We start from the raw sequence: 13,132 nt of genomic DNA, 5'->3' as shown, positions 1-13,132 counted from the left end.
GCGATCTCAGCTCACTGCAGCCTCAACCTACGGGACTCAAGCGATCCCCCTGCCTCAGCCTCCCAAGTAGCTAGGATTACAGGCACGCGCCACCAAGGCCAGTTTTATTTTTTGTAGAGGTGGAGTCTCACTATGTTGCTCAGGCTGCCCTCGAACTCCTGACCTCAAATGGTCTCCCACTTCGGTCTCCCAAAGTCCTCCGATTACAGGCGTGAGACACCACCGCCCAACCTGTTGTTGTTTTGGTGATATTGTTTTTAATTTAATTTAGAGACAGGATCTCGCTTTGGCACCCAGGTTGGAATGCAGTGGTGCCATCATAGCTCACTGCAGCCTCCAACTCCTGGGCTCAAGCGATCTTCCCACCTCAGCCCGAGGAGTAGCTGAGACCACAGGCATGCACCACCATGCCCAGATAGTTATAAAATATATATATATATAAAATACAAATAAAATAGAGACAGGGTCTCACTTTGTTGCCCAGGCTGGTCTCGAACTCTTGGCATCAAGGGATCCTCCTGCCTCTGTTACTGGATGGAAGGTCTTGACCATGGATTGTCCAGGTTCTTGGCGTGTTGAACAAAGAATTGAACGAAATGCACAAATAAAGTAACAAAAAAACAAGGCAACAAAAGACAAAAAACAAACCCGAGTAAGGAGGAGACAGATTTATTAAAGCGAAAGTACAATTTACGGAGCAGGAGCAAGATAGAGCAAACGGCTCAATAGCCCTCATTAGGATTTTTATTAAGCTAGAAGAATTAGGTAACGTCCCTAGGTGCCCGTTAGAGGCCTCCAATTGGTTACACCCTCTGAAGGATTGGCCTGTGACCAATCAGAGGTTGCAGTGGAGACTTGTGGCACACACCCCCCGCCTCCCCCGTCAATCAGAGTCTGACACCCCACCCCACTGTGATTGACTGACTGAATCAGCGTCTGATTGACGGAATGAGCACGTGGCCTCTACGCTGCCTAATCCTGCCTAGAACTGGCTGCACCTGCTGTTCTTTTGTTTATGCCTTAACCCTTGGTTAAGGTTAACCTTACCCACATTCCCTATTCTGCCTCACCTGGCCTCCCAAAGTGCTGGGATTACAGATGTGAGCCACCCACACTTGGCCCATTGAGTTTTTAGTTTATTTAAAAAGTATTTTATTCTGAGACAGCGCTTTGCTCTGTTGCCCAGGCTGGAGTGCAGTGGCCAGATCGTACTCACTGCAGCCTGGAACTCCTGGGCTCAACAGATCTTCCCACCTCAGCCGCCTGAATAGCTGGGACCACAGGTGCGTGCCACCATGGCTGGCTAATTTTTTAATTTTTCATAGAGCTGGGGTCTCACTATGTTAACCCAGGTTGGTCTCCTGGGCTCAAGTGATCCACTGGCCTTGGGCTCTCCAAGTGCTGGGATTATAGGCATAAGCTCCTGTGCCCACATGGCATAGTTTTTTTGTAGAAGGAAATGTAAAGACACAAAGGAAGTCTCATTTAGAAAGAAACAAGGCTGGGCACGGTGGCTCATGCCTGTAATCCCAGCGCTTTGGGAGGCCAAAGTGGGTGAATCACTTGAGGCCAGGAGTTCGAGACCAGCCCTGTCTCTACTAAAATACAAAAAATTACCAGGCATGGTGGCACATGCCTGTGGTTCCAGCTACTTGGGAGGCTTGAGGCAGGAGAATTACTTGAACCCAGCAGGTGGAGGTTACGGTGAGCCAAGATTGCACCACTACACTCCAGCCTGGGCAACAGAGCAAGACACTGTCTCAAAAAAAAAAAAAAGAAAAGAAACACATTTAGGGGCAGATGTGCATTCCATCTGGCCCATTAACATCATCTACAGAGTCCCTGTTTGAGAGGCCTCAAGTGACCATTGGATCACCTACATTTACAAAGTCTGCCCCTTCCCCCCATTTCTTCAGCACAGGTCTGGAGGCAGATGGGGCACTGTGTGTGCCACGGGAGCAGGATCAGAGGTGGCAGACTCCCCAGAGTGCCTGTTCCTGGACGTTGTCGCCTGGGATTCCCTTGCCTTTGAGTCATGTGGGTTGTGGCATAGTTGGGACGGCTTGTTACGGTTATTTGGATTTGAGCCTTAGCAGCATATGGTTTGGCCAAACTCAAGAAGACTTTGGTTTAGGTTGCCTCATCTGTCACATATTAAGTTTGGAAGCAGAACCACTTCCCTTATCCAACCTGGCAGAATAGACCACATTTAGGGAAGTGATGAGTTGGAGTTTGGACTTGAGATAGATCTGGGGGCATATCCACTTCTGCCGTTCACCGACTGCACCAATCTCCTTGCACCAAAGAAGAGGTAGAGACTCTCTCGTCTCTATCTCTTATTTGGAAAATGGCTCATAGTAAATTCCTCCCAAGTGGGAATTTCACTTGAAGAATTAAGTGGGACTGTGAGTGTGCATCAGCTGCCAGCACATCATCATGATTTCATAAACGATTGCTACTGCTCCTTGCCATTGATTCTTCCAATTCGCTTGCTCTAGTGCTTGAAATTATCCCATTAGACATCCATGTTTTGGCTGGGTGTGGTGGCTCATGCCTGTAATCCCAGCACTTTGGGAGGCCGAGGCTGGCAGATCACTTGAGGTCAGGAGTTTGAGGCCCACCATGGTGAAACACTGTCTCTACTAAATAAATAAATAAATACATAAATAAATAAATAAATAAATAAATAGCCGTGCGTGGTGGCAAGCACCTCTAGTCCCAGCTGCTCAGGAGGCTGAGGCAGGATAATTGCTTGAACCGGGGAGGCGCAGGTCGCAGTGAGCTGAGGTTGCACCACTGTGCTCCAGCCTGGGTGACAGAGTGAGACTCTGCCTCAAAAAAAAAAATAAAAATAAAAATAAATAAATACAAATAAATAAAGTACAAGGTGCTAAAGAAGTGAGATTCATATTTTATAGTAAGAGTCACAGTTTCTCCCAGGATACCTCTGTGTCCTTGTACATGTTTGCCTCTCCCTTCCTCCCACACACAATTCATTGCATGAGGCATCGAAAGATGGAGATGACAAAAAAACAAAATGAAACATCCAGAGATCAAAGAAAAGAACATGCCTTTCCGGTTTCCAAGTTAAGGATGCAAGAACGCTTAGACATCAACGCATCCGCCTCTCCTGACACAGTCCTGGGGTGTGCACGGGTACGAGGCAGGGGTGGTAGTTATGACAGACACCCACGCAGGTTTGGAGGTCTCAGAGGAGAGGGTACGTGTGTCCTTCTCCCTTGGGAAGCTGGGGGAGGTGGTGAGCTTCGCAGAGTTCCCCTCGGGGTCAAGCATGGTGCAGTAACAGTCGAGTAACCATGGAACAGGAGTACCTGGGCGAGAAATCCTTATTGGTTCAGGAAGAAGCTGAATGATTCACTTGTGCACAGAAGGAATTCAGAGAAAGCCAGTGCTGAGAAGCCTCAAGGCCAGGACCAGGAGGAGGTAGCAGTGGTCCCTCAAGACCACAAGAGTAGAGAGGATTGAGGGTGACTCTGTGTTCACTGTTCGGACTGAGAATACTCCAGTCCCATCTGGGGCCTCGACTCTCTCCCCTAGTCTATGGTAAGAAGGGAGAAGAGGTTGCTTAATTACCTGACATAATTAAGATTCTGACACCCAGCACAATGGGAATTGAAATCAAGTTCAGTTACAGAAATAGAAGTTAGATGTTTTGCACAAAGAATTTGCGAACTCGAAATTCCAACGGAATGAGCTGTGAGAAAGACACATTTTGGTGTTGGAAAGGAAGCTCAATTCCAAGTAGAAAGTCACAGTTCCGGCCGGGCACGGTGGCTCACGTCTGTAATCCTAGCACTTTAGGAGGCCGAGCCGGGTAGATCACTTGAGGTCAGGAGATTGAGACCAGCCTGGCCAACATGGTGAAACACCATCTCTACTAAAAAAAAAAAAAAAAAAAATACAAAAATTAGCCGAGTATGGTGGCAAGCGCCTGTAATCCCAGCTTCTTGGGAGGCAGAGGCACGAGAATCACTTGAACCTGGGAGTCGGAATTTGCAGTGAGCCGAGATTGTGCCACTGCACTCCAGCCTGGGCTACAAAGTGAGACTCTGTCTACAAAAAAAAAAAAAAGAAAGTCGCAGTTCCAGGCTAGGTGGTTCTGGACATAGGTTGTCACATATGTCTGTCTCCTCCCTATCAAGGGTGTGTGTGTGTGTGTGTGTGTGTATATACACACACATATATACACACACACACATATATACACACATATACATATACATGATATACACACACACGTATATATACACACATATATATATATAGGTTTGAGACAGGGTCTTGCTTTGTTGCCCAGGTTATAGTGCAGTGGTATGATCATAGCTCACTGCAGCCTCTAACTCTTGGGCTCAAGCGATCCTCTTGCCTCTGCCTCCTATATAACTAGGACTACAGGTGTGGGCCGCCATGCCCTCCTTACTGTCAAGGAAAGTGAACTTCTTGAGGCCAGGACTCTGTTGGAGTCATCTTCTGGTTCCCGTTGTCTAACACAGTGCCTGTGTCACAGGACAGAGTAAATGTGTGTTGAATGAATGAATGGAGGAGGCAGGGAATGGGGAGGAGGGGGCAACAGACGTCAGAGATGGGCTTTCATCCTTCAGAGCTCAGCTACTGCATATCCTATGAATGGAGCTCAGTCCACAGGCTGATCTGACATTCAAGTGAGTTCTCTACTCTGCTCAGCATTGAGCTCTAAGAAGCAGCTGCGGGGTAAAGTTTGGGTGCAATGTACAGCTCTGAGACAAAGGGCCTCTTCATCCTATTCTGTTGGCAGAAATACCAGACCAGTGAGTCGAGTGACCAATCTTTTCTCTGTTGATTTAGAGCCCAGAGACACTGTGTCAGTCAGAGTTGACCTCTACTGTGAGGGTACATCTTTCTCCTGCAGTTAAAATTGTCCTTGACTTCCATCTCCTCCTGAGATCACTTGTGAAGGAGCTTCAAAAAATCTGTTTTGTTTTGTTTTGTTTTGTTTTGTTTTTTTGAGACAGGTTCTCATTCTGTCGCCCAGGCTGGAGTGCAGTGGCATGATCTCGGCTCACTGCAACCTCTGCCTCCCAGGCTCAAGTGATCCTCCTGCCTCAGCCTCCTGAGGAGCTGAGACCACAGGTGTGCGTCACCATGCCCACATTCTTTGCATTTTTGGTAGAGATAGGGTTTCTCCATGTTGGCCAGGCTGGTCTCAAACTCCTGGGCTCAAGTGATGCTCCTTCCTGGGCCTCCCAAAGTGCTGGGATTACAGGTGCGAGCCACCACGCCCGGCCTTGTGACTTTTTTTTTTTTTTTTTTTTTTTGAGACAGGGTCTCACTCTGTGGCCAGGCTGGAGTGCGCAGTGGCGCAATCTTGGTTCACTGCAACCTCTGCCTCCCAGGTTCAAGCGATTCCCCTGCCTCAGCCTCCCAACTAGCTGGGACTACAGGGGCGCACCACTCCGCCCAGCTAATTTTTGTATTTTTAGTAGAGACAGGGTTTCATCATGTTGGCTGGGATGGTCTCAATCTCTTGACTTCATGATCCACCTGCCTCGGCCTCCCAATTGTGACCCTTTTTATTCAAAAATTTCAAATGGGCACAATTTCTATCAGTCATGGTTCAATTGGAGAAGCAGAACCACTAGAAAATATATATTTATATATGTATATTATATATAAGAATGTAATTTTAGATGTTAATGTCAGATATTGTGCAATTATGTAATCCTGTAATACATGTCAAGAATTACAGGTCTTGGCTGGGCATGGTGGCTCATTCCTGTAATCCCGGCACTTTGGGAGGTCGAGGTGGGTGGATCACCTGATGTCAGGAGTTCGAGACCAGCCTGGCCAGATGAATGGCCACCAGCACTGGCCTCCCAAGAGTAAAGTACTATGGCTACTGCTTCGTGCCACCCTTCAAGTCCCAGGCCAACTGTCTCATGGCCCACCCTAATTACATATCTAAAACCTAAGCAAGTTGACATATGAAAAAGCCATCACACAAGTAATACCACAATTTGATAAAGTAAGGTGGCAGGTGCACAGGTATTATGTTGCTCAATATTCTCCTTATGTTTGAAATACTTTATGATTTAAAAATAATTTAAGAGCCAGGTGCAGTGACTCACACCGGTAATCTTAGCACTTTGGGAGGCTGAGGCAGGCAAATCGCTTGGGCTCGGGAGTTGGAAACCAGCCTGGGCAACATAGTGAGACCTCATCTCTACAAAAAAAGAAAGAAAGAAAGGAAGAAAGAAATGAAAAAAACTTAGCTGGGCATGGTGGCATGCACTTGTAGTCCAAGCTACTCGGGAGGCTGAGGTGGGAGGATCACCTGAGCCTGGGGAGGTTGAGGCTGCAGTGAGCTATGATCGCTCCCCTGTAGGCCAGCCTGGGCAACAGAGTAAGAGCCTGTCTCAAAAACATGATAACTTAAGGTGAATAGGTTTACATTCATTGTAGAACCCCTAGGAAAACAATGTCAAAATCTATCCCCCCGCCACCAAAAAAAAGTTGACTTTTTGAAACCCGTGAAAACATATGCAAATGAAGAGTCTTTCCAGTGAATAAATTAACAGGCCAGGTGGAAACCATCCTAGTGATTCTAATTTCATCTGTCTTCTTAGTGTCTGCAAAGTAACCCCATACCTTAGCATGAGCAGAAGATATAAGATAGGTTTTTGCTTGCAATTGGATTCCTGAGTGCTCATCATTACTAAGTACTACTACTTAGTAAATAACTACTTACAAAATACTAAAGCATTTACTGAGTATCAGTGCTTAGCAAATGACTACCTGCAAAATACTAAAACATTTACTGAATAGCAGTACTTAGCAAATAACTACTTACAAAATACGGAAGTGTTTACTGTGTAGCAGTACTTAGCAAATGACTACTTACAAAATGCTAACATATTTACTGAGTAGCAGTACTTAGCAAATGACTACCTGCAAAACACTAAAACATTTACTGAATAGCCGTACTTAGCAAATGACTATTTACAAAATACAGAAGTATTTACTGTGTAGCGGTACTTAGCAAATGACTACTTACAAAATGCTAACATATTTACTGAGTAGCAGTACTTAGCAAATAACTATTACAAAATGCTAATTAATTACAGATTTGTGCAATTATGTAGTAGTGCTAAATATTAAAATACTTAGTATTTATAAAATACTAAAGTATTTACAGGCCGGGTGCGGTGGCTCACGCCTGTAATCCCAGCACTTTGGGAGGCCAAGGTGGGTGGATCACCTGAGGTCAGGGGTTCAGGACCAGTCTGGCCAACATGGTGAAACCCGTCTCTACTAAAAATACAAAGATTACCCGGATGTGGTGGCAGGCGCCTGTAATCCCAGCTACTTGGGAGGCTGAGGCAGGACAATTGCCAACCCAGCAGGCGGAGGTTGCAGTGAGCCGAAATCGTGCCACCACACTCCAGCCTGGTGACAGAGTAAGACTCCATCTCAAATAAAAAACAGAAACAAAAACAAAAACAAAAATCATGTTCTACCAAAATATGAACTACTCTCCCAAACTATAAGCCAAAATTATAAATAAGTAAATATAGTCAAAATGAAAACCACAATTCCAGTCCTATTTTATAAAGCAATTAGGGAAAATAACAGGATGCTTATTTTTTCAGCTCTGTGACCTACATTGCATTCTAGACCTTCATTTCTTTCTTTTTTCTTTCTTTTTTTTTTTTTTGAGATAGGGTCTTGGTCTGTCATCCAGACTGCAGTGCACTGGTGCGATCACAGCTCACTGCAGCCTCCACCTCCATGGGCCAAGCCATCCTCCCGAATGGCTGGGACTACAGCTGCGCCACCACACCCAGCTAACTTTTACATTTTTTGTAGAGACAGGATCTTGCTATGTTGCCCAAGCTAGTCTCAAACTCCTGGGCTTAAGTGATCCTTGAACCCTGGCCTTCCAAAGTGTTGGGATTACAAGTGTGAGGCACCACACCTGGCCATAGACTTTCATTTCAAAGTCAGCATATGCCCGGGCGCAGTGGCTCGCGCCTGTAATCCCAGCGCTTTGGGAGGCCAAGGTGGGCGGATCACCTGAGATCGGGAGATGGGGACCAGCCTGACCAACACGGAGAAACCCCGTCTCTACTAAAAATACAAAATCAGGCAGGCGTGGTGGCGCATGCCTGTAATCCCAGCTACTCGGGAGGCTGAGGCAGGAGAATCACTTGAACCCGGGAGGTGGCGGTGGCAGTGAGCTGAGATTGCACTGTTGCACTCCAGCCTGGGCAACAAGAGCGAAACTCTGTCTCAGCAACAGCAAAGTCAGCCTGCATCGGTTTGGTGCTGAGAACAAGCTCTCTTGAGGCAGACCTGTGGTCATCTGCAAATTAGGTAAAAATAGAGAAGGCAAGCACAAAGATAAAGTTGGCTGTATGTTTGTCAATCCCTTTTCTGGATTGTTATAATTTTCTCTAGAGTTTTGATTTCATTTTGGGTATGTTATATTTAACATTTTCCTTCAGTATATAAAAAGACATACAAACGAGTCAAACAATGAATAGAAATTTTGGGAACAGAACGGCGTGCCAAGCTTTCATTAATTTGCGTGTGGGACACACTCGTGGCATGACAGATTTTTTTGAAATCAGAATTTATTACTACTTTGGGCCAGGTGCGGTGGCTGATGCCTGTAATCCCAGCACTTTGGGAGGCTGAGGGGGGTGGATCACCTGAGACTGGGAGTTTGAGACCAGCCTGGCCGATATGGTAACAATACAAAAATTAGCGGGACATGGTGGCGGGCGCTTATAATCCCAGCTACTTGGGAAACTGAGGTGGGAAGATCACTTTAACCTGGGAGGCAGAGGTTGCAGTGAGCCGAGATCACGCCACTGCACTCCAGCCTGGGGGCAACAGAGCGAGACTCTGTCTCAAAAAAAAAAAAAAAAAGAATTTATTACTACTTTGGTTTAGTGATAATAATTGGGCAAACGCTACATCTCTTTTCATTTTATTTATTTTATTTTATTAATTTATTTTTGAGACAGGTTCTCGCTCTGTTACCCAGATTGGAATGTAGTGGAATGATCATGGCTCACTGTGGCCTCAACTTTCAGGCTCAAGGGATCCTCCCACCTCAGCCTCCCGAGTAGCTGGGACCACAGGGCATGCTACCACACCCAGCTAATTTTTAAGTTTTTTTTGTAGAGACAGGGTCTCCCTATGTTGTCCAGACTGGTCTTTTTAAAATTTTAAATTTAACTTTTTTCCTTCATTTTCTCTGGTTACCATGCTGCTTTTTTTTTTTTTTTTTTTTTTTTTTTTTTTTTTTTTTTGAGATGGAGTCTGTCTCTGTCACCCAGGCTGGAGTGGCAGTGGTGTGATCTCAGCTTGCTGCAACCACCACCTCCTGGGTTCAAGCGATTCTCCTGCCCTCCTGCCTCAGCCTCCCAAGTAGCTGGAATTACAGGTTCTTGCCACCACACCTGGCTAATTTTTGTACTTTTAGTAGAGACGTGGTTTCACCATGTTGGCCAGGCTGGTCTCTAACTCCTGGCCTCAGGTGATCCAGCCGCCTCAGCCCCCAGCACTTTGGGAGGCCGAGGCGTGAGCCAATGCACCTGGCCCATGCTGCACTTTTATAAAGGCTCCAGTCTTCTCTCACTGTTCTGTTCTCCTCCCAGCTGGCGATAACTAGTATTACCATTTTACTACATCTCCTTTTATTCTTTTCATTGTGAGATACATGTTCAATAGGAAATCTGTATGAAATTTATGTAATGACTCAACTCGGGTAACTTAAAAAAATTATTTTCAAATTATACTTCCCATCAAAGACTTGGAAATGCTATTTTTTTTTTAACAAAATGCAAACTTAGAAAAATAACAACTAAATAAAAAAGTGCTAATTAATGAATATGCTCAGATGTGCAAAGAGGCCGGCTGTGGTGGTTCATGCCTGTGATCCCTGCACTTTGGGAGGCTCAGGTGGGAGGATCACTTGAGGCTAGGACTTCCAGACCACCCCTGGCAACATAGCAAGACCTTGTCTCTACAAAAAATACAAAGATTAGCTGGGTGCAGTGGCAACCACCTGTAGTCCCAGCTACTTGAGAGGCTAAGGCAGGAGAATCACTTGAGCTCAGGAGTTGGAGGCTGCAGTGACCTATGGTTGCATCACCACACTCCAGACTGGGCAACATAGCAAGACCCCATCTCTAAAAAATTTTTTTCTAATCCCCAAAGAGTTTTACTTGTATGCACAGGTGGAGTAAATCCCCCCTCAACCCCAGCAGAGCATACTCAGAATCCAAATAACATAATTAAAATTCAGTACGAGTATAGACGAGATTATCAGGTTTCATGTAAGTGTACCACCTGGCACTTCTTGGGTGTTAGAGATAGTGCTTCATTATTGCTACTTATTGGCTGTTGAGAGAGACTCTGAAATGAGTCCCTAAGATCAGGTTGGAAGAATGAAAAAGTAGTATAATGTTATTTGAAATGGACAAAAATAATTGTCCATTTACATTGTACTTTTGAAACAGTAGAAGGGATAAAATTTGTGAGTAACCAACTATAATTCTACCTATTGAAAATCCAGCCAGGTGCAGTGGTTCACGCCTGTAATCCCAGCACTTTGGGAGGCCAAAGCACGTGGATCACTTGAGGCCAGGAGTTTGAGACCAGCCTGGCCAACATGGCAAAACCCCATGTCTACAAAAAATACAAAAATTAGCTAGGTATGGTGGCGCACGCCTGTAATCCCAGCTCTCGGGAAGCTGAGGCAAGAGAATTGCTTGAACCTGGGAGGTGGAGGTTGCATAAGCTGAGATCGCACCACTGCTCTCCAGTCTGGGCAACAGAGCGAGACTCTGAGTCAAAAAAACAAAACAAAACAAAAAGTCACTATGCTGAGAGTGATACTGTAAAAATAAATAAATAAATAGTTTGTCCCTGTCCCCCTAAAGTCATCCTGAGGCCCCCTACTAGTATGTGCCCCATACTTTGAGGAACTACATTTAACATGACCTTCCGGAAAACAGAGTTCAAAAACCACTAAGCTGGTTAGTGTGCCCGAAGCAATCCGGAAGAGCCCCGGACCTCTTGTGAGGTGGAGGGTTTAGTAAAAAGTGTGAGCTTTTACACCAGCTCTCCAGAAAATGCCTCAATTGTTCCCAGGAGTCCTCCACTTGCAGGGTTAGCCAGAGAGAAGAGCTTTCATGTGCCACCTGGAAACCAGCCTGGTGAGAATTTCCTGGCTTGAGACTGCCCAGCCCTCATGACAGCCCTTGTCACAGAACCCCGGAGGCTAGCCTCAAATGCCAAGGCGAGTCTAGGTGTACTGGGCTCAGGTGAATCGCCTTAGAGCCAGGAAACCAGTGGCTGAGAAAGAGAAGGGGGAGCTGTCAGAGGATGGGTGAGAGCAGGTGAGCCTCTCTGAGAGCTTGTTTCTCTCCCTCGCTTGCTCTTTTTTTTTTTTTTTTTTTTTTTTTGAGAGCTTGTTTCTCAAAGAAGAAGAAGATGGCCAGGTATGGTGGTCATGCCTGATTGGGTTGGAATCATTTGGGAGGCCTAAGCGGGCGGATCACCTGTGATCAAGAGTTCAAGACCAGCCTGGCCAACATGGTGAAACCCTGTCTTTAAAAATACAAAATTAGCCGCAGGTGGTGGCAGGCACCTGTAATCCCAGCTACTCGGGAGGATGAGGCAGGAGAATCGCTTGAACCTGGGAGGCAGAGGTTGTAGTGAGCTGAGATCATGCCACCGCACTCCAACCTGGGTGACAGAGTGAGACTGTCTCAAAAAAAAGAAGAAAAAAGACTTGAAAATAGGTCTGTGGTGGCTCACACCTGCAATCCCAGCACTTTGGGAGGCTGAAGTGGGAGGATGGCTTGAGACCAGCAGTTTCAAACCAACCTGAGCAACATAGCGAGACCCTCCCCCACCATCTCTAATAAATAAACAATAAAAAGTAAGGCCAGGTGCAGTGGCTCATGCCTGTTATCCCAACACTTTGGGAGGCTGAGGTGGGAGGATGGCTTGAGCCCAGGAGTTTGAGATCAGCCTGAGCAACATAGCAAGACCCGCCCCCACCATCACTAATAAATAAACAATGAAAAGTAAGGCCAGGTGCGGTGGCTCATGCCTGTTATCCCAACAGTTTGGGAGGCTGAGGTGGGAGGATCGCTTTAGCCCAGCAGTTCGAGATCAGCCTCAGCAACATAGCAAGACCTCACCTCTACCAAAAGTACAAAAGTTAGCCGGGGGTGGTGGTGCATGCCTGTAGTCCCAGCTACGCAGGAAGCAGAGGTGGGAGGATGGTTTGGGTCCAGGAGGCAGAGGTTGCAGTGAGCTGAGATCATGCCACTGCACTCCAGCCTGCGCGACAGAGCCGGACCTAGTCTCAAAATAAATAAATAAATAATAAAGAGGAAATGGGTCTGTTTGTACTAACCTGGAAACGCAAGTCTCTCCTGAGCTTTACAGACCACTACAGACACGTGTTCTGTTTTGTCTTAATTAAAAGCAAAGTGGCTTTCTAACTAACACATGGCAGAAAACACACCGGTAAGAGTGATTGGCCGGGCGCAGTGACTCACGCCTATAATCCCAGCCCTTTGGGAGGCCCAGACAGGCGGATCATTTGAGGTCAGGAGTTTGAGACCAGTCTGGCCAACATGGTGAAACCCCATCTCTACTAAAAATACAAAAATTAGCCGGGCGTGGTGGTGTGCACCTGTAATCCCAGCTACTTGGGAGGCTGAGGCAGGACAACAGCTTGAACTCGGAAGGCAGAGGTTGCAGTGAGCCAAGATTGAGCCACTGCACTCCAGCCTGGGTGACAGAGTGAGACTCTGTCTCAAAAAAGAGAAAAAAAAAAAAAGAGTGATTTTATGCTGGCTAAAATCCCTTTCTTTTAATTTCAGTGTCAGAAGATTTGCTGAGAAAAATCCTACCATGACAATGGCATTTATTTGTAACTTTGAAGAAACAACCAAAAAAATCCTCCAAAACGTGATTTCCTTGTTTGCTCAAGCGTTAACACCAGCGTGGCCCGCTTCAGGCTTGATGGGACCAGAAATCTGACGAAAAGCCCTTGGTCCCAGCTTGCTTGAGTGTCGTGCTGAGAAAAAAACACGCCCACACATCC

The sequence above is a fragment of the Macaca mulatta genome, chromosome 3 (genome assembly GCF_049350105.2).
Source record: "Macaca mulatta isolate MMU2019108-1 chromosome 3, T2T-MMU8v2.0, whole genome shotgun sequence".
Taxonomy (NCBI): Eukaryota; Metazoa; Chordata; class Mammalia; order Primates; family Cercopithecidae; genus Macaca; species Macaca mulatta.
The sequence above is the reverse complement of the archived record's forward strand: the minus strand, read 5'-3'. Positions refer to the sequence as shown.